The following is a 22,610-nucleotide window of genomic DNA, read 5'->3' as shown; positions in this document are numbered from 1 at the left end:
TATCCATCTCTCCAGGGTGAGAGAGGCAGCCATGACCAGCCTGATGGAGGTGACTCTGTGTGTTTAATGTATCCATCTCTCCAGGGTGAGAGAGGCAGCCGTGAGCCGCCTGATGGAGGTGACTCTGTGTGTTTAATGTATCCATCTCTCCAGGGTGAGAGAGGCAGCCGTGAGCCGCCTGATGGAGGTGACTCTGTGTGTTTAATGTATCCATCTCTCCAGGGTGAGAGAGGCAGCCGTGACCAGCCTGATGGAGGTGACTCTGTGTGTTTAATGTATCCATCTCTCCAGGGTGAGAGAGGCAGCCGTGACCAGCCTGATGGAGGTGACTCTGTGTGTTTAATGTATCCATCTCTCCAGGGTGAGAGAGGCAGCCGTGACCAGCCTGATGGAGGTGACTCTGTGTGTTTAATGTATCCATCTCTCCAGGGTTAGAGGCAGCCGTGACCAGCCTGATGGAGGTGACTCTGTGTGTTTAATGTATCCATCTCTCCAGGGTGAGAGAGGCAGCCGTGACCAGCCTGATGGAGGTGACTCTGTGTGTTTAATGTATCCATCTCTCCAGGGTGAGAGAGGCAGCCGTGACCAGCCTGATGGAGGTGACTCTGTGTGTTTAATGTATCCATCTCTCCAGGGTGAGAGAGGCAGCCGTGACCAGCCTGATGGAGGTGACTCTGTGTGTTTAATGTATCCATCTCTCCAGGGTGAGAGAGGCAGCCGTGACCAGCCTGATGGAGGTGACTCTGTGTGTTTAATGTATCCATCTCTCCAGGGTGAGAGAGGCAGCCATGACCAGCCTGATGGAGGTGACTCTGTGTGTGGTGGCCACCGCTCCACAACTACTGTCACCAGACCTGTGAGTAGCAATCACACTGTACCACTTTAACACCTTTATAGAGCCCTCATAAACCCTTCATAAGGCCTTCATAAACCCTTCATAAACCCTTCATAAGGCCTTCATAAACCCTTCATAAGGCCCTTATAAACCCTTCATAAACCCTTCATAAGGCCTTCATAAACCCTTCATAAGGCCCTCATAAACCCTTCATAAACCCTTCATAAGGCCTTCATAAACCCTTCATAAGGCCTTCATAAGGCCCTTATAAACCCTTCATAAGGCCCTTATAAACCCTTCATAAGGCCCTCATAAACCCTTCATAAACCCTTCATAAGGCCCTTATAAACCCTTCATAAGGCCCTCATAAACCCTTCATAAGGCCTTCATAAACCCTTCATAAGGCCCTTATAAACCCTTCATAAGGCCTTCATAAGGCCCTTATAAACCCTTCATAAACCCTTCATAAGGCCTTCATAAACCCTTCATAAGGCCTTCATAAACCCTTCATAAGGCCTTCATAAACCCTTCATAAGGCCTTCATAAACCCTTCATAAGGCCCTTATAAACCCTTCATAAGGCCTTCATAAGGCCCTTATAAACCCTTCATAAACCCTTCATATGGCCCTCATAAACCCTTCATAAGGCCCTCATAAACCCTACATAAGGCCTTCATAGATGCTTTGTAGATCATTTATAAGCATTCTCTATAGAAGGTGGGAAAGGTGTTATGACAGATGTAGTAGGAATTAAAGATATTATTAGGGTTGATAGCTGTACCTCTCCATTAATTTCATCCCTGACCTCCTTTTTACATTCTCATCCTTTAATTCCCACTCCATTCATCCCTTTCTCCTCTCCTCCCACTCATCCCTCTCTCCTCCCACTCATCTCTCCTCCTCTCGTCTCTCCTCCTCTCATCCCTCCTCCTCTCATCCCTCTCTCCTCTCCTCCTCTTATCTATTGCTCCTCCTCTCCTCATCTCATCCCTCTCTCCTCTCATCCCTCTCCTCCTCTCATCTCTCCTCATCTCCTCTCTCTCATCCCTCTCCTCTCATCTCTCCTCATCTCCTCCCTCTCTCCTCTACTCCTCTCATATCTCCTCATCTCCTCCCTCTCTCCTCTACTCCTCTCATATCTCCTCATCTCTTCCCTCTCTCCTCTACTCCTCTCATCCCTCTCCTCCTCTCATCCCTCTCCTCTCATCTCTCCTCATCTCCTCCCTCTCTCCTCTACTCCTCTCATCCCTCCTCATCTCCTCCTCTCATCTCTCTCCTCCTCAGGGTGAATGGTATGATGTGTAGCTTGGCACAGCAGTCAGCAGAGAAGATCGACCGCTACAGAGCCCATGCTGGATCAGTGTTCGTCAGGCTCCTCCATAGTAACAACCCTGCAGTACCTCACATCCCCCACCGAGAGGAGCTGCTCGCCATCTTCCCTACGTGAGTCTTAACACATTTACATTGCTGTCATTTATCAGATGCTGTTATCCAAAGTGACGTACATCAGAAGGTAGCGAGATGAGACAACCACATCAGTCAGTACATTATCACTCAGAGTAGTTATCAGGTAGCTAAGTGAGACAACCACATCAGTCAGTACATTATCACTCAGAGTAGTTATCAGGTAGCTAGGTGAGACAACCACATCACGGTCAGTACATTATCACTCAGAGCAGTTATCAGGTAGCTAAGTGAGACAACCACATCAGTCAGTACATTATCACTCAGAGTAGTTATCAGGTAGCTGGATGAGACAACCACATCACAGTCAGTACATTATCACTCAGAGTAGTTATCAGGTAGCTAGGTGAGACAACCACATCAGTCAGTACATTATCACTCAGAGTAGTTATCAGGTAGCTAGGTGAGACAACCACATCAGTCAGTACATTATCACTCAGAGTAGTTATCAGGTAGCTAGGTGAGACAACCACATCAGTCAGTACATTATCACTCAGAGTAGTTATCAGGTAGCTAGGTGAGACAAACACATCACAGTCAGTACATTATCACTCAGAGTAGTTATCAGGTAGCTAGGTGAGACAACCACATCAGTCAGTACATTATCACTCAGAGTAGTTATCAGGTAGCTAGGTGAGACAACCACATCAGTCAGTACATTATCACTCAGAGTAGTTATCAGGTAGCGAGATGAGACAACCACATCAGTCAGTACATTATCACTCAGAGTAGTTATCAGGTAGCTCGGTGAGACAACCACATCAGTCAGTACATTATCACTCAGAGTAGTTATCAGGTAGCTAGGTGAGACAACCACATTATCCCTCAACAGAGTAGTTCTCAGGTAGCTAGGTGAGACAACCACATTATCTCTCAACAGAGTAGTTCTCAGGTAGCTAGGTGAGACAACCACATGTCATAGTAAGACTCTATGGATATCTCAGGGTAATCTCATTCAATACTATGGATGGCTCAGGGTGATCTCATACAATACTATGGATGGCTCAGGGTGATCTCATACAATACTATGGATGGCTCAGGGTAATCTCATACAATACTATGGATGGCTCAGGGTGATCTCATACAATACTATGGAGGGCTCAGGGTGATCTCATACAATACTATGGATGGCTCAGGGTGATCTCATACAATACTATGGATGGCTCAGGGTAATCTCATACAATACTATGGATGTCTCAGGGTAATCTCATACAATACTATGGATGGCTCAGGGTGATCTCATTCAATACTATGGATGGCTCAGGGTGATCTCATACAATACTATGGATATCTCAGGGTGATCTCATACAATACTATGGATGGCTCAGGGTAATCTCATACATGACTCTCTGGTTTAGGGTGATCTCATACAATACTATGGATGGCTCAGGGTGATCTCATACAATACTATGGATGGCTCAGGGTAATCTCATACAATACTATGGATGGCTCAGGGTGATCTCATACAATACTATGGATGGCTCAGGGTGATCTCATACAAAACTGTGGATGTCTCAGGGTGATCTCATACAATACTATGGATGTCTCAGGGTGATCTCATACAATACTATGGACATCTCAGGGTAATCTCATACATGACTCTCTGGATGGTTTAGGGTGATCTCATACAATACAAATGATGTCTCTGGGTAATCTCATACAGTGGGCACGTTTCTATGAAAGATGTACATTTCAGTTTGGTAATTGAATTGAAAAACTAACTGGACCCCGTGTGTCTCTCTGCTCTCTCAGTGAAGGGGCAGAGGGTCTGAACTGGAACGCTCCGTCTCAGGCCTTCCCCCACGTCACCCAGCTGCTCAGACTGCCCCAATACCAGTACCACACACTGCTGGGGTTGACCGTGTCTGTGGGAGGACTGACTGAGTCTACGGTACGTGTCTGTAGCCCTGACTGCCCCAATACCAGTACCACACACTGCTGGGGTTGACCGTGTCTGTGGGAGGACTGACTGAGTCTACGGTACGTGTCTGTAGCCCTCTGTCTGTAGCTCTGTGTCTGTAGCCCTGACTGCCCCAATACCAGTACCACACACTGCTGGGGTTGACCGTGTCTGTGGGAGGACTGACTGAGTCTACGGTACGTGCTGACTGAGTCTACGGTACGTGTCTGTAGCCCTGTGTCTGTAGCTCTGTGTCTGTAGCCCTGTGTCTGTAGCCCTGTGTCTGTAGCCCTGTGTCTGTAGCCCTGTGCCTGTAGCCCTGTAACTCTGTGTCTGTAGCCCTGTGTCTGTAGCCCTGTAACTCTGTGTCTGTAGCCCTGTGTCTGTAGCTCTGTGTCTGTAGCCCTGTGTCTGTAGCCCTGTGTCTGTAGCCCTGTGTCTGTAGCCCTGTGTCTGTAGCCCTGTGTCTGTAGCCTTGTGTCTGTAGCTCTGTGTCTGTAGCCCTGTGTCTGTAGCCCTGTGTCTGTAGCCCTGTGTCTGTAGCCCTGTGTCTGTAGCCCTGTGTCTGTAGCTCTGTGTCTGTAGCCCTGTGTCTGTAGCCCTGTGTCTGTAGCCCTGTGTCTGTAGCTCTGTGTCTGTAGCCCTGTAACTCTGTGCCTGTAGCCCTGTGTCTGTAGCCCTGTAGCCCTGTAACTCTGTGTCTGTAGCTCTGTGTCTGTAGCCATGTGTCTGTAGCTCTGTGTCTGTAGCCATGTGTCTGTAACTCTGTGTCTGTAGCTCTGTGTCTGTAGCCCTGTGCCTGTAGCCCTGTGTCTGTAGCCCTGTGTCTGTAGCCATGTGTCTGTAGCCCTGTGTCTGTAGCCTTGTGTCTGTAGCCTTGTGTCTGTAGCCATGTGTCTAGCTCTGTGCCTGTAGCTCTGTGTCTGTAGCCCTGTGTCTGTAGCCCTGTGCCTGTAGCCCTGTGTCTGTAGCCCTGTGTCTGTAGCCCTGTAGCTCTGTGTCTGTAGCTATGTGCCTGTGTCTGTATTGTCAGTAGCTATGTGTCTGTAACTGTGTCTGTAGCCCTGTGTCTTTAGCTCCTGGAGCTCTGTGTCTGTAGATATGTGTCTGTGGTGCCCGTGGTCCCGTGTCTGTAGCTCTGTGTCTGTAGATATGTGTCTGTGGTGCCCGTGGTCCCGTGTCTGTAGCTCGGTGTCTGTAGTGTCTGTGGCCCATGTAGCTCTGTGCTTGTAGCTCCGTGTCTGTTGCTCTGTGTCTGTAGATATGTGTCTGTGTCTGTATTTTCTGTTGTGGTGTGTCTGTTGCTCTGTGGCCCGGTGTCAGTGGTGTCTACGGCTCTGTGTCTGTAGCCATTTGTCTGTAGCCATGTGTCTAGCTCTGTGTCTGTAGCCATGTGTCTGTAGCTCTGTGTCTGTAGCTCTGTGTCTGTAGCCATGTGTCTGTAGCTCTGTGTCTGTAGCTCTGTGTCTGTAGCCATGTGTCTGTAGTTCTGTGTCTTTAGCCATGTGTCTGTAGCAGTCTCCTCAGAGTGAAATTCATAAAAATGCGAATTTTGAAATATAAATAAGTTATCCTTTTCCACATGCCACCAAATAATGGATTAAAACTGTTTTGCAATGAAGGTCTACAGTAGTACCATGGTGTAGCCGGAATCTAGTCATGACAGTGTAAGCTACAGCTAGCTAGCACTGCAGTGCATAACATGATGAATCTAGTACTGAAAGCGTAAGCTACGGCTAGCTAGCACTGCAGTGCATAACATGATGAAAGCGTAAGCTACAGCTAGCACTGCAGTGCATAACATGATGAATCTAGTACTGAAAGCGTAAGCTACGGCTAGCTAGCACTGCAGTGCATAACATGATGAATCTAGTCGTGAAAGTGTAAGCTACGGCTAGCTAGCACTGCAGTGCATAACATGTGGTGAGTAGTTGACTCAAGGTGAGAGAAAGACAATAGTTCAACAGTTTTTAACAAATACATTTAAACAAAAAAATTCAATGAAGGAGAAGCAATAGTGAGTGAGAGACCAGTGAGCGAGAGAGCTACTGTAGCTATATTTCTTTCTTTTTTTTTCATTTACTTAGCTAGCTAATGTAGCTAGCTAGTTTAGCCTACTGAAACACCCTGCTCAAACAGAGAGGGATGCTATGTTAGCTAGCTGGCTATGGCTATCCAACACTGGAACTCTTCCAAGTCAAGGTAAACTTTTGGCTTTGTTAATGTATTGCCACCGGGGCCAGTCTGTGTAACTGCTAAACTGCTTGCTGGCTTGCATGATTGTAGCGGGTTCACTAACGGGTTAATTCTAGTAGCCATGTTGACTATGACGTGACAACAATGTAGGCTGTGTGCGGTTAGCGGTCATGATATGAAGGTTTGGCTTGGAAAGGTTTTTTCGCCTGGTCACAGACAGCTAATGTGTTGTGCACTGAAGTCCACAAGCGAAGGGAAAAGGTGAGAGGGGGAGAGCACGGAGATAGACGTGACAAGGAATTTATATACACAATGAGCTGTTTGTATGTGGCTGCTATGAAAGAGAACTGTGTATGCGTGTGCTCAGGGGTGTGTTCATTGCACCGATTCTGTTGAAAAACCGGGATAAACATACCTGAATTTGTCCAATAGAAACTTTCGTTTGCAACTGTTGGACTAATGATTACACTCTAGATCGGCTAGATGTCTGTGGCCACAGTATATGTCTGTAGTTATCTGTCTGTAGCCACAGTATGTGTCTGTAGCCACAGTATATGTCTGTAGTTATATGTCTATAGTTATCTGTCTGTAGCCACAGTATATGTCTATAGTTATATGTCTATAGTTATCTGTCTGTAGCCACAGTATGTGTCTATAGTTATCTGTCTATAGTTATCTGTCTGTAGCCACAGTATGTGTCTGTAGTTATCTGTCTGTAGCCACAGTATGTGTCTGTAGTTATCTGTCTGTCCACAGCATGTCTTTAGTTGTCTGTCTGTAGCTACAGTAGCTGTTTGTAGTCATCTGTCTGTGGTTATCTGTCTATAGCCACAGTCTGTGTCTGTCGTTATCTGTCTGTAGCTACAGTATCTCACTGTCTGGGCCAGTACCAGTACCACACGCCACTAGCCCTCACTGTGTACATTGACTGTGGTTCCCACATTGCTACAGTCCAAAGACTGCATGTTATTGCCGATTTGCGAGTCAACGAAAGTCATGATGTTGTCTCTGGAAAACACCTTAGTGAAACAGGGGTTTGACCACTGGTCTCTACAGTGTGTGGGTCTGAAGGCCAGCAGGGGGGGCCCATCACACTGCTAATATTCACACCACCGAGGACACCAGTACCTCCACTCTCATCTGTTCTATCAGTATATCGGGCACCGGGCATCAGCTTGACGCTCCTCTGGCCCTCATCCACCTGGTTCCTGTAAACAACAACCTAAAACCCAAAACACAGATGGGAGTTGATCCAGAACAAATGGATCTGTGTTTAGTGACGTCGGCTGGTCTTTCCTTTCTTTAAGGAAACCTCCTTCCCCATCTTAAACCATTCCTTTCTGTGGTGTGTGTGTGTGTGTGTGTGTGTGTGTGTGTGTGTGAGGTGAATGAAGGTTTTATAAGTACCTTTTGCCCTACTGATTGCTCCTTATAAACATAGGCAAGTAATCACTGGTCACTTTAATAATGGAACACTGGTCACTTTAATAATGGAACACTGGTCACTTTAATAATGGAACACTGGTCACGTTAATAATGGAACACTGGTCACTTTAATCATGGAACACTGGTCACTTTAATAACGGAACACTGGTCACTTTAATAACGGAACACTGGTCACTTTAATAATGGAACACTGGTCACTTTAATAATGGAACACTGGTCACTTTAATAATGGAACACTGGTCACTTTAATAATGGAACACTGGTCACTTTAATAATGGAACACAGGTCACTTTAATAATGGAACACTGGTCACTTTAATAATGGAACACTGGTCACTTTAATAATGGAACACTGGTCACCTTAATAATGGAACACTGGTCACCTTAATAATGGAACACTGGTCACTTTAATAATGGAACACTAGTCACTTTAATAATGGAACACTGGTCACTTTAATAATGGAACACTAGTCACTTTAATAATGGAACACTGGTCACTTTAATAATGGAACACTGGTCACTTTAATAATGGAACACTAGTCACTTTAATAATGGAACACTGGTCACTAATAATGGAACACTGGTCACTTTAATAATGGAACACTGGTCACTTTAATCATGTTCACATATCCTGCATTACTCATCTCATATGTATATACTGTATTCTATTCTACTGTATCTTAGTCTATGCATTACTCATCTCATATGTATATACTGTATTCTATACTATTCTACTGTATCTTAGTCTATGCATTACTCATCTCATATGTATATACTGTATTCTATACTATTCTACTGTATCTTAGTCTATGTATTACTCATCTCATATGTATATACTGTATTCTATACTATTCTACTGTATCTTAGTCTATGTATTACTCATCTCATATGTATATACTGTATTCTATACTATTCTACTGTATCTTAGTCTATGCATTACTCATCTCACATGTATATACTGTATTCTATACTATTCTACTGTATCTTAGTCTATGTATTACTCATCTCATATGTATATACTGTATTCTATTCTACTGTATCTTAGTCTATGCATTACTCATCTCACATGTATATACTGTATTCTATACTATTCTACTGTATCTTAGTCTATGCATTACTCATCTCATATGTATATACTGTATTCTATACTACTGTATCTTAGTCCATGTCGCTCTGTCATCATCCAAATATTTCTATATTCTTAACTCCAGTCCTTTACTTTAGGTTGTGTATTGTTAGATATTACTCCACTGTTGGAGCCTGGAACACATGCTACACCCTCAATAAGATCTGCTAGATGGTATTTATATGTTGTGTTTCTCTGTCTCTGACTCTTGCTATAATCTGGCTGGACTGGAGACACACAGACACTTCTGAGGTAGCCAGAACTGTGTCCCGAGGCTGATCTGGCCTGCTCCATGCTCTCTGTCTCTCTGTCTGTCTCTCTGTGTGTGTGTGTGTGTGTTTCTCTGTCTCTGACTCTTGCTATAATCTGACTGGACTGGAGACACACAGACACTTCTGAGGTAGCCAGAACGGTGTCCCGTGGCTGATCTGGCCTGCTCCATGCTCTCTGTCTGTCTCTGTCTCTCTGTCTGTGTGTGTGTGTGTTTCTCTGTCTCTGACTCTCTGTCTCTGTGTGTGTGTGTGTTTCTCTGTCTCTCTGTCTCTGTGTGTGTGTGTGTGTGTGTTTCTCTGTCTCTGACTCTTGCTATAATCTGACTGGACTGGAGACACACAGACACTTCTGAGGTAGCCAGAACGGTGTCCCTAGGCTGATCTGGCCTGCTCCATGCTCTCTGTCTGTCTCTCTGTCTCTGTGTGTGTGTGTGTTTCTCTGTCTCTCTGTCTCTGTGTGTGTGTGTGTTTCTCTGTCTCTCTGTCTCTGTGTGTGTGTGTGTTTCTCTGTCTCTCTGTCTCTGTGTGTGTGTGTGTTTCTCTGTCTCTGACTCTTGCTATAATCTGGCTGGACTGGAGACACACAGACACTTCTGAGGTAGCCAGAACGGTGTCCCGAGGCTGATCTGGAGTTGGTTCTCACACACAAGAGTCCAAAGTGTAGAAGCATCCTGTTGGATCCTGGATATTTCATAAACCATCTCCTGTGAGACTCCCTCCCATCTCTCCCACTGCTTAGTCCAACTCTCTTCTCTCCTCTCGTACCCCCTGAAAGACCAGCATGTCATCCTGGATATTTCATAAACCATCTCCTGTGAGACTCCCCTCCCCCCTCTCCCACTGCTTAGTCCAACTCTCTTCTCCTCTCGTACCCCCTGAAAGACCAGCATGTCATCACGGGTAGCCTAGTGGTTAGAGTGTTGGACTAGTAACCGGAAGGTTGCAAGTTCAAATCCCTGAACTGACAAGTTACATATCTGTCGCTCTGCTCCTGAACAGGCAGTTAACCCACTGTTCCTAGACCAGTTAACCCACTGTTCCTAGACCAATTAACCCACTGTTCCTAGACCAGTTAACCCCACTGTTCCTAGACCAGTTAACCCACTGTTCCTAGACCAGTTAACCCCACTGTTCCTAGACCAGTTAACCCCACTGTTCCTAGACCAGTTAACCCACTGTTCCTAGACCAGTTAACCCCACTGTTCCTAGACCAGTTAACCCCACTGTTCCTAGACCAGTTAACCCACTGTTCCTAGACCAGTTAAACCCACTGTTCCTAGACCAGTTAAACCCACTGTTCCTAGGCCGTCAATGTAAATAAGAATTTGTTCTTAACTGACTTGCCTAGTTAAATAAAGGTGAAATAAAATGTAAAAAACTACAGACATTTCCAATGTATAGAAGACAGAAGTCCTCTCCTCTCCAGCGGGTGTTGATGCTGTGTTGTTGCTATGAGAACGATGAGCCAGTTGTCACCAGCCTTCAGTGTGTCACTCAGTTTCCACCTGTCATCACTATGGGAAGGAAGTGATGCCAGGAAATCAGAGTGTGCGTCCCAAAATAGAACCCTCTCCCCTATGGGCCCTGGTCAAAAGTAGTGCACTGTGTAGGAAATAGAGTGTAATTTGGTACGCAGACAGAGAGATGAGCTGTTTAGACTTAATGTTGCTCAATGTGGCTTCTCACACGGTCCAGACTTACACCGTGTTTTATAGTTGTATTGTTCTGGTCTGGATCTCAGTTTCTACTGATCTGTTACAGTCCTCTGGGTCTGACGTTAACTACACTGATGTCTCTATCAGTCCTCTGGGTCTGATGTTAACTACACTGATGTCTCTATCAGTCCTCTGATGTTAACTACACTGATGTCTCTATCAGTCCTCTGGGTCTGATGTTAACTACACTGATGTCTCTATCAGTCCTCTGTATGATGTTAACTACACTGATGTCTCTATCAGTCCTCTCTGATGTTAACTACACTGATGTCTCTATCAGTCCTCTGGGTCTGATGTTAACTACACTGATGTCTCTATCAGTCCTCTGGGTCTGATGTTAACTACACTGATGTCTCTATCAGTCCTCTCTGATGTTAACTACACTGATGTCTCTATCAGTCCTCTGTATGATGTTAACTACACTGATGTCTCTATCAGTCCTCTGTATGATGTTAACTACACTGATGTCTCTATCAGTCCTCTCTGATGTTAACTACACTGATGTCTCTATCAGTCCTCTCTGATGTTAACTACACTGATGTCTCTATCAGTCCTCTGGGTCTGATGTTAACTACACTGATGTCTCTATCAGTCCTCTGGGTCTGATGTTAACTACACTGATGTCTCTATCAGTCCTCTGGGTCTGATGTTAACTACACTGATGTCTCTATCAGTCCTCTGGGTCTGATGTTAACTACACTGATGTCTCTATCAGTCCTCTGGGTCTGATGTTAACTACACTGATGTCTCTATCAGTCCTCTCTGATGTTAACTACACTGATGTCTCTATCAGTCCTCTGTATGATGTTAACTACACTGATGTCTCTATCAGTCCTCTGATGTTAACTACACTGATGTCTCTATCAGTCCTCTGGGTCTGATGTTAACTACACTGATGTCTCTATCAGTCCTCTGGGTGATGTTAACTACACTGATGTCTCTATCAGTCCTCTGGGTCTGATGTTAACTACACTGATGTCTCTATCAGTCCTCTCTGATGTTAACTACACTGATGTCTCTATCAGTCCTCTGGGTCTGATGTTAACTACACTGATGTCTCTATCAGTCCTCTGGGTCTGATGTTAACTACACTGATGTCTCTATCAGTCCTCTGATGTTAACTACACTGATGTCTCTATCAGTCCTCTCTGATGTTAACTACACTGATGTCTCTATCAGTCCTCTGGGTCTGATGTTAACTACACTGATGTCTCTATCAGTCCTCTGGGTCTGATGTTAACTACACTGATGTCTCTATCAGTCCTCTGGGTCTGATGTTAACTACACTGATGTCTCTATCAGTCCTCTGGGTCTGATGTTAACTACACTGATGTCTCTATCAGTCCTCTGTATGATGTTAACTACACTGATGTCTCTATCAGTCCTCTCTGATGTTAACTACACTGATGTATCTATCAGTCCTCTCTGATGTTAACTACACTGATGTCTCTATCAGTCCTCTCTGATGTTAACTACACTGATGTCTCTATCAGTCCTCTGGGTCTGATGTTAACTACACTGATGTCTCTATCAGTCCTCTGGGTCTGATGTTAACTACACTGATGTCTCTATCAGTCCTCTCTGATGTTAACTACACTGATGTCTCTATCAGTCCTCTGGGTCTGATGTTAACTACACTGATGTCTCTATCAGTCCTCTGTATGATGTTAACTACACTGATGTCTCTATCAGTCTTCTCTCTGATGTTAACTACACTGATGTCTCTATCAGTCCTCTGGGTCTGATGTTAACTACACTGATGTCTCTATCAGTCCTCTGGGTCTGATGTTAACTACACTGATGTCTCTATCAGTCCTCTGGGTCTGATGTTAACTACACTGATGTCTCTATCAGTCCTCTGGGTCTGATGTTAACTACACTGATGTCTCTATCAGTCCTCTGATGTTAACTACACTGATGTCTCTATCAGTCCTCTGGGTCTGATGTTAACTACACTGATGTCTCTATCAGTCCTCTGTCTGATGTTAACTACACTGATGTCTCTATCAGTCCTCTGATGTTAACTACACTGATGTCTCTATCAGTCCTCTGGGTCTGATGTTAACTACACTGATGTCTCTATCAGTCCTCTGGGTCTGATGTTAACTACACTGATGTCTCTATCAGTCCTCTGTATGATGTTAACTACACTGATGTCTCTATCAGTCCTCTGGGTCTGATGTTAACTACACTGATGTCTCTATCAGTCCTCTGGGTCTGATGTTAACTACACTGATGTCTCTATCAGTCCTCTGGGTCTGATGTTAACTACACTGATGTCTCTATCAGTCCTCTGATGTTAACTACACTGATGTCTCTATCAGTCCTCTGGGTCTGATGTTAACTACACTGATGTCTCTATCAGTCCTCTCTGATGTTAACTACACTGATGTCTCTATCAGTCCTCTGGGTCTGATGTTAACTACACTGATGTCTCTATCAGTCCTCTCTGATGTTAACTACACTGATGTCTCTATCAGTCCTCTGGGTCTGATGTTAACTACACTGATGTCTCTATCAGTCCTCTCTGATGTTAACTACACTGATGTCTCTATCAGTCCTCTGGGTCTGATGTTAACTACACTGATGTCTCTATCAGTCCTCTCTGATGTTAACTACACTGATGTCTCTATCAGTCCTCTGGGTCTGATGTTAACTACACTGATGTCTCTATCAGTCCTCTCTGATGTTAACTACACTGATGTCTCTATCAGTCCTCTGGGTCTGATGTTAACTACACTGATGTCTCTATCAGTCCTCTGATGTTAACTACACTGATGTCTCTATCAGTCCTCTGGGTCTGATGTTAACTACACTGATGTCTCTATCAGTCCTCTCTGATGTTAACTACACTGATGTCTCTATCAGTCCTCTGGGTCTGATGTTAACTACACTGATGTCTCTATCAGTCCTCTGGGTCTGATGTTAACTACACTGATGTCTCTATCAGTCCTCTCTGATGTTAACTACACTGATGTCTCTATCAGTCCTCTGGGTCTGATGTTAACTACACTGATGTCTCTATCAGTCCTCTGGGTCTGATGTTAACTACACTGATGTCTCTATCAGTCCTCTCTGATGTTAACTACACTATGATGTCTCTATCAGTCCTCTGGGTCTGATGTTAACTACACTGATGTCTCTATCAGTCCTCTCTGATGTTAACTACACTATGATGTCTCTATCAGTCCTCTCTGATGTTAACTACACTATGATGTCTCTATCAGTCCTCTGGGTCTGATGTTAACTACACTGATGTCTCTATCAGTCCTCTGATGTTAACTACACTGATGTCTCTATCAGTCCTCTGGGTCTGATGTTAACTACACTGATGTCTCTATCAGTCCTCTGATGTTAACTACACTGATGTCTCTATCAGTCCTCTGGGTCTGATGTTAACTACACTGATGTCTCTATCAGTCCTCTGGGTCTGATGTTAACTACACTGATGTCTCTATCAGTCCTCTGTATGATGTTAACTACACTGATGTCTCTATCAGTCCTCTGGGTCTGATGTTAACTACACTGATGTCTCTATCAGTCCTCTGGGTCTGATGTTAACTACACTGATGTCTCTATCAGTCCTCTGATGTTAACTACACTGATGTCTCTATCAGTCCTCTGGGTCTGATGTTAACTACACTGATGTCTCTATCAGTCCTCTGGGTCTGATGTTAACTACACTGATGTCTCTATCAGTCCTCTGTATGATGTTAACTACACTGATGTCTCTATCAGTCCTCTGTATGATGTTAACTACACTGATGTCTCTATCAGTCCTCTGGGTCTGATGTTAACTACACTGATGTCTCTATCAGTCCTCTGGGTCTGATGTTAACTACACTGATGTCTCTATCAGTCCTCTCTGATGTTAACTACACTGATGTATCTATCAGTCCTCTCTGATGTTAACTACACTGATGTCTCTATCAGTCCTCTCTGATGTTAACTACACTGATGTCTCTATCAGTCCTCTGGGTCTGATGTTAACTACACTATGATGTCTCTATCAGTCCTCTGGGTCTGATGTTAACTACACTGATGTCTCTATCAGTCCTCTCTGATGTTAACTACACTGATGTCTCTATCAGTCCTCTGGGTCTGATGTTAACTACACTGATGTCCCTCCCTCCCTCCCTCCCTCCCTCCCTCCCTCCCTGCCTCCCTCCCTCCCTCCCTCCCTCCCTCCCTCCCTCCCTCCCTCCCTCCCTCCCTCCCTCCCCTGCCTCCCTCCCTCCCTCCCTCCCTCCCTCCCTCCCTCCCTCCCTCCCTCTCTCTCTCCTTGTGTCTCCGTCTCCAGGTGCGTTTCTCCTCCCAGTCTCTGTTCGACCACCTGATGCTGATTCAGCAGGATACAGCAGCGCTGGGACAGTTTAGTGAAGCACTGCTGCACGTCTTCAGAGACAACCTGAGAAATGACAGGTACACACACACACTGCTGCACGTCTTCAGAGACAACCTGAGAAATGACAGGTACACACACACACACACACACTGCTGCACGTCTTCAGAGACAACCTGAGAAATGACAGGTACACACACACACACACACACACTGCTGCACGTCTTCAGAGACAACCTGAGAAATGACAGGTACACACACACACACACACACTGCTGCACGTCTTCAGAGACAACCTGAGAAATGACAGGCACACACACACACCTTTGTATCCATGCTTACACACACTCTTTTCTCTCTCTCAGTTTTACAGTCACGTGGGGAGATTTAAATTTATAGTTAAAAAAATAAATGTTTATTACACTGTCTCTCTAGTGTCAATCTCAATGAAACGAACCTGGTAAACTACAGATGAAATCAAACTAGTGATAAACTGTGTGTCCTGTGTCTCTGTGTAGGGTGTCTATCCCTTCCTGAAGATGCTGGACCAGATGCTGGCTAGAGCCTGTGTGTAATGTGTGTGTGTCTCTGTGTAGGGTGTCTATCCCCTTCCTGAAGATGCTGGACCAGATGCTGGCTAGAGCCTGTGTGTAATGTGTGTGTCTCTGTGTAGGGTGTCTATCCCCTTCCTGAAGATGCTGGACCAGATGCTGGCTAGAGCCTGTGTGTAATGTGTGTGTGTCTCTGTGTAGGGTGTCTATCCCCTTCCTGAAGATGCTGGACCAGATGCTGGCTAGAGCCTGTGTGTAATGTGTGTGTGTCTCTGTGTAGGGTGTCTATCCCCTTCCTGAAGATGCTGGACCAGATGCTGGCTAGAGCCTGTGTGTAATGTGTGTGTGTCTCTGTGTAGGGTGTCTATCCCCTTCCTGAAGATGCTGGACCAGATGCTGGCTAGAGCCTGTTTTGACGCCTTCACTACAGACCAGGAGTGAGTGGGGTTCATGTTATAGACTGTTCTACTGATGCCTGTTAGGTAGGACTCAGTGCTACTTTCTTATCTGTCAGAAACAGCAGAAACAGGACATTTCGAAGAGTTTACAGTGTTGTATATGTAGAATACATGAAGATATGTAATATAGTGGCTGATTGAATGAATAGAAGCTATGCTAATCTGTTATTTGCTCTCTCTGCTCTTTCTCTCTCCTCTGTCTCCCTGTTTCTCTCTCCTTTTTCTCTTCTCTTCTCTGCTCTCTTTCTTGCCTTTTTCTCTCTCTCTCTTTCTCTCTCTCTCTCTCTCTCTCTCTCTCTCTCTCTCTCTCTCTCTCTCACCCCTCCCCTCTCTCCCTCTCTCTCTGTAGTCATCAGTTCTGTGTGGACTTGTTGGCTCTCTGTAAGGAAGAGATTAAGAGGTCCAAGGACACTCAGAAGCTCCGCTCTGCCATCGCTGTGTGAGAGGGGTTTCTGTTAACACACACACACACACACTCCGAATACATCTCCACTGCATCTCACCTCTGATACAGTGTTAAAACATTTAGTCATTACACACAACCTGATATACACACTCATTGCTCTCTCACCCTCATCCTACTCTCTCTCCCCCTCACCCGAACCCTACTCTCTCTCACCCGAACCCTACTCTCTCTCCCCCCCTCACCCAAACCCTACTCTCTCTCGCCCTCACCCAAACCCTACTCTCTCTCCCCCTCACCCTCACCCTACTCTCTCTCTCCCCCTCACCCTCACCCTACTCTCTCTCCCCCTCACCCGAACCCTACTCTCTCTCCCCCTCACCCTCACCCTACTCTCTCTCCCCCTCACCCGAACCCTACTCTCTCTCTCTCACCCGAACCCTACTCTCTCTCTCTCACCCGAACCCTACTCTCTCTCACCCTCACCCTACTCTCTCTCCCCTTCACCTTCACCCTCACCCTACTCTCTCTCACCCTCACCCTACTCTCTCTCCCCTTCACCTTCACCCTCACCCTACTCTCTCTCACCCTCACCCTACTCCCCCTCACCCTCACCCTACTCTCTCTCACCCTCACCCTACTCTCTCTCACCCGAACCCTACTCTCTCTCACCCGAACCCTACTCTCTCTCACCCTCATCCTAACCCTACTCTCTCTCCCCTCACCCGAACCCTACTCTCTCCCCTCACCCAAACCCTACTCTCTCTCACCCGAACCCTACTCTCTCTCACCCTCACCCTACTCTCTCTCCCCCTCACCCTCACCCTACTCTCTCTCCCCCTCACCCACACCCTACTCTCTCTCACCCTCACCCTACTCTCTCTCCCCTCACCCTCACCCTACTCTCTCTCCCCTCCTGTAGGTTCTGTGGTCTGATCCAGTTTCAGGGAGAGGTCCGTAAGAAGGTTCTGTTCCAGCTGCTGCTGCTCCTCTGTCACCCCTTCCCTGTGGTGAGTTAGCTCTCTCTCTCTCTGCATCTCTCATCTCTCTCTCTCTGCATCTCTCATCTCTCTCTCTCTGCATCTCTCATCTCTCTCTGTGTATCTCTCATCTCTCTCTCTCTGTATCTCTCATCTCTCTCTCTGTATCTCTCTCATCTCTGTCTCTGTCTCTCTGTCTCTGTCTCTCTCTCTCTCTGCATCTCTCATCTCTGCATCTCTCATTTCTCTCTCTGCATCTCTCATCTCTCTCTCTCTCTGTTTCTCTCTCATCTCTGTCTCTGATCTCTCTCTGCATTTCATCTCTCTCTCTGCATCTCTCTCTGCATCACTCTCATTTCTCTCTCTCTCTCTCATCTGTCTCTCTCTCATTTGTCTCTCATATCTCTCTCATCTGTCTCTCATCTCTCTCTCATGTCTCTCATCTCTCTCTCATCTGTCTCTCATCTCTCTCTCTCATCTGTCTCTCTGTTTCTCTCTCTGCCTCTCTCATCTGTCTCTCTCTCTCTGCCTCTCTGTTTCGCTCTCTCCCTCTCTCTCTCTTTCTCTCTCCCTCTCTCCCTCTCTCTCTCTCTCTGCCTCTCTCTCTCTGCCTCTCTCTCTCTCTCTGCCTCTCTCTCTCTCTCTCTCTCTCTCTCTGCCTCTCTCTCTGCCTCTCTCTCTCTCTCTCTCTCTCTCTCTCTCTGCCTCTCTCTCTCTCAATTTCAATGTAAGGGTTTTTATTGTCATGGGAAACATATGTTTACATTGCCAAAGCAAGTGAAATAAATCATAGACAAAAGTGAAATAAACAATAAAAAAATGAACAGTAAACATTACACTCACAAGTTCCAAAGGAATAGAGACATTTCAGATGTCTTTATAAAGTGTTGTAATGATGTGCAAATAGTTAAAGTACAAAAACTGGTTGACCTTTTCTTGTGGCAACAGGCCACACATCATGCTGCTGTGATGTCACACTGTGGTGTTTCACCCAGTAGATCACTTCCTTTAAGTGGTTGTAGAATTTAGCGGGTATCGGCCTAATTCTGCTCTGTGTGTATTATTTGGTGTTTTACGTTGTACACGGAGGATATTTTTGCAGAATTTTGCATGTAGAGTCTCAAATTGTTTGTTTTTTTGTCCCATTTTGTGAGGTCTTGGTTGGTGAGCGGACCCCAGACCTCACAACCATAAAGGGCAATGGGCTCTATAACTGATTCAAGTGTTTTTAGCCAGATCCTAATTGGTATGTCGAATTTTATGTTCCTTTTGATGGCATAGAAGGCCCTTCTTGCCTTGTCTCTCAGCTCGTTCACAGCTTTGTGGAAGTTACCTGTGATGCTGATGTTTAGGCCGAGGTTTGTATAGTTTTTCATGTGTTCTCGGGAAATGGTGTCTAGATGGAATTTGTATTTGTGGTCCTGGCGACTGGACCTGTTTTGGAACAACATTATTTTGGTCTTACTGAGATTAACCATCAGGGCCCAGGTCTGACAGAATCTCAAATCAAATTTTATTTGTCACATACACATGGTTAGCAGATGTTAATGCGAGTGTAGCGAAATGCTTGTGCTTCTTGTTACGACAATGCAGTAATAACCAACAAGTAATCTAACTAACAATTCCAAAACTAATATCTTATACACAGTGTAAGGGGATAAAGAATATCTACATAAGGATATGAATGAGTGATGGTACAGAGCAGCATAGGCAAGATACAGTAGATGGTATCGAGTACAGTATATACATATCAGATGAGTATGTAAACAAAGTGGCATAGTTAAAGTGGCTAGTGATACATGTATTACATAAGGATGCAGTCGATGATATAGAGTACAGTATATACGTATGCATATGAGATGAATAATGTAGGGTAAGTAACATTATATAAGGTAGCATTGTTTAAAGTGGCTAGTGATATATTTACATCATTTCCCATCAATTCCCATTATTAAAGTGGCTGGAGTTGAGTCAGTGTCAGTGTGTTGGCAGCAGCCACTCAATGTTAGTGGTGGCTGTTTAACAGTCTGATGGCCTTGAGATAGAAGCTGTTTTTCAGTCTCTCGGTCCCAGCTTTGATGCACCTGTACTGACCTCGCCTTCTGGATGATAGCGGGGTGAACAGGCAGTGGCTCGGGTGGTTGATGTCCTTGATGATCTTTATGGCCTTCCTGTAACATCGGGTGGTGTAGGTGTCCTGGAGGGCAGGTAGTTTGCACCTGGTGATGCGTTGTGCAGACCTCACTACCCTCTGGAGAGCATTACGGTTGAGGGCGGAGCAGTTGCCGTACCAGGCGGAGATACAGCCCGCCAGGATGCTCTCGATTGTGCATCTGTAGAAGTTTGTGAGTGCTTTTGGTGACATCTGTGCAGAAGATCTAGGTGCTGCTGTAGGCCCGCCTTGGTTGGGGACAGATCTAGGTGCTGCGTAGGCCCTACTTGGTTGGGGACAGATCTAGGTGCTGCTGTAGGCCCTCCTTGGTTGGGGACAGATCTAGGTGCTGCTGTAGGCCCTCCTTGGTTGGGGACAGATCTAGGTGCTGCTGTAGGCCCTCCTTGGTTGGGGACAGATCTAGGTGCTGCTGTAGGCCCTCCTTGGTTGGGGACAGATCTAGGTGCTGCTGTAGGCCCTCCTTGGTTGGGGACAGATCTAGGTGCTGCTGTAGGTCCTCCTTGGTTGGGGACAGATCTAGGTGCTGCTGTAGGCCCTCCTTGGTTGGGGACAGATCTAGGTGCTGCTGTAGGCCCTCCTTGGTTGGGGACAGATCTAGGTGCTGCTGTAGGCCCTCCTTGGTTGGTGACAGATCTAGGTGCTGCTGTAGGCCCTCCTTGGTTGGGGACAGATCTAGGTGCTGCTGTAGGCCCTCCTTGGTTGGGGACAGATCTAGGTGCTGCTGTAGGCCCTCCTTGGTTGGGGACAGATCTAGGTGCTGCTGTAGGCCCTCCTTGGTTGGGGACAGATCTAGGTGCTGCTGTAGGCCCTCTTTGGTTGGGGACAGATCTAGGTGCTGCTGTAGGCCCTCCTTGGTTGGGGACAGATCTAGGTGCTGCTGTAGACCCTCCTTGGTTGGGGACAGATCTAGGTGCTGCTGTAGACCCTCCTTGGTTGGGGACAGATCTAGGTGCTGCTGTAGGCCCTCCTTGGTTGGGGACAGATCTAGGTGCTGCTGTAGGCCCTCCTTGGTTGGGGACAGAAGCACCAGATCATCAGCAAACAGTAGACATTTGACTTCAGATTCTAATAGGGTGAGGCCGGGTGCTGCAGACTCTTTTCGTGCTCTCGCCAATTCACTGATATGTATGTTGAAGAGGGTGGGGCTTAAGCTGCATCCCTGTCTCATCCCCCAGCCCTGTGAAAGGAAATGCGTGTGTGTTTTGCCATAGTGAAGGTGTAGACTCAGGTTTTCTGGATCTCTATGTTTATTTGAACACATTTCTCAATTTCTTTCGTAGGTTTTTGCGTTCTTCATCAAACCATTTGTCATCGTTGTTAATTGTCTAAGGTCTTGACATGTTTTAGATTTGATAGGGAGGCTGAGAGGTCAAATATACTGTTTAGGTTTTTCTACTGCCAAGTTTACACCTTCACTATTACAGTGAAACATTTTGTCCAGGAAGTTGTGATCTGATAGGGGTGTCGGTGGACTGATCAGGAAGACCACAGCCAGCCATGTGTAACCTGCCCTCTTCTCCTCTTTCTCTCTTCTCTCTCTTTCTTTCTCTCTCTCTCTTTCTTTCTCTCTCTCTCTTTCTCTCTCTTTCTCTCTCTTTCTCTCTCTTCTCTCTTTCTTTCTCTCTTCTCTCTCTCTCTCTCTCTCTCTCTCTTCTCTCTCTCTCTCTCTCTTTCTTTTTCTTTCTTTCTTTCTTTCTCTTTCTCTCTCCTTTCTCTCTTCTCTCTCTCTCTCTCTCTCTTCTTTCTCTCTCTTTCTCTTCTTCTCTCTCTCTCTCTCTCTCTTTCTTTCTTTCTCTCTCTTTCTCTCTCTTTCTTTCTTTCTTTCTTTCTCTCTCTCTCTTTCTTTCTTTCTTTCTCTCTTTCTCCTCTCTCTCTTTCTCTCTCTTATCTCTCTTTCTCTCTCTCTTTTTCTCTCTTATCTCTCTCTTTCTCTCTCTCTTCTTTCTCTCTTTCTCTCTCTTTCTCTCTCTTTCTCTCTTCTCTCTCTCTCTTCTTTCTTTCTCTCTCTCTCTCTCTCTCTCTCTCTCTCTCTTTCTCTCTCTTTCTCTCTCTCTCTCTCTCTCTCTCTCTCTCTCCTTCCTCTCTCTTTCTTTCTCTCTTTCTTTCTTTCTCTTTACAGATCAGGAAGACCACAGCCAGCCAGGTGTACGAGATGCTGCTGACCTACGACGATGTCATTGACCCTGACGTGATGGATGATGTCATGACGTCGCTGAGTGACACCAACTGGTCAGTGGAATCAGGAGACAGGAACTCAAGTAGTCCATAGCGCTGCGTTACGATTCTCCCCTCCCCGTCCCCAGGTGTGCATGTGCACACCCCCGGCCACTAAGTTAACCGGGTGTAGGCCCCCCCTCAATCCTATGCTTTTAAATGCCGGAGAGGGGCTGTACAAATGCACACTTTAGGAAAACATGTGGAGAATTGGGATGCAGACTTTGTAACAGGTGCAGGGTTTTAAGGACAGGCCGTGGAACAGGTGCAGGGTTTTAAGGACAGACCCTGGAACAGGTCTTCGAGTGCAGGGTTTTAAGGACAGACCCTGGAACAGGTGCAGGGTTTTAAGGACAGACCCTGGAACAGGTGCAGGGTTTTAAGGACAGACCCTGGAACAGTTCTTTGAGTGCAGGGTTTTAAGGACAGACCCTGGAACAGGTGCAGGGTTTTAAGGACAGACTTTGTAACAGGTGCAGGGTTTTAAGGACAGACCCTGGAACAGGTGCAGGGTTTTAAGGACAGACTTTGTAACAG

General features: G+C 45.9%; 1 pseudogene; it reads left to right on the top strand.

The window, feature by feature from the left end:
* LOC135529522 (tubulin-specific chaperone D-like) overlaps nucleotides 1–22,187 on the top strand; it is a 54,041-nt pseudogene extending 31,854 nt beyond the window's left edge.
* The last annotated feature ends 423 nt before the right edge of the window (nucleotides 22,188–22,610 follow it).

This window comes from Oncorhynchus masou, unplaced genomic scaffold (assembly GCF_036934945.1).
Source record: "Oncorhynchus masou masou isolate Uvic2021 unplaced genomic scaffold, UVic_Omas_1.1 unplaced_scaffold_1176, whole genome shotgun sequence".
NCBI lineage: Eukaryota > Metazoa > Chordata > Actinopteri > Salmoniformes > Salmonidae > Oncorhynchus > Oncorhynchus masou.
This window is presented reverse-complemented; position numbering and strand designations above follow the sequence as displayed.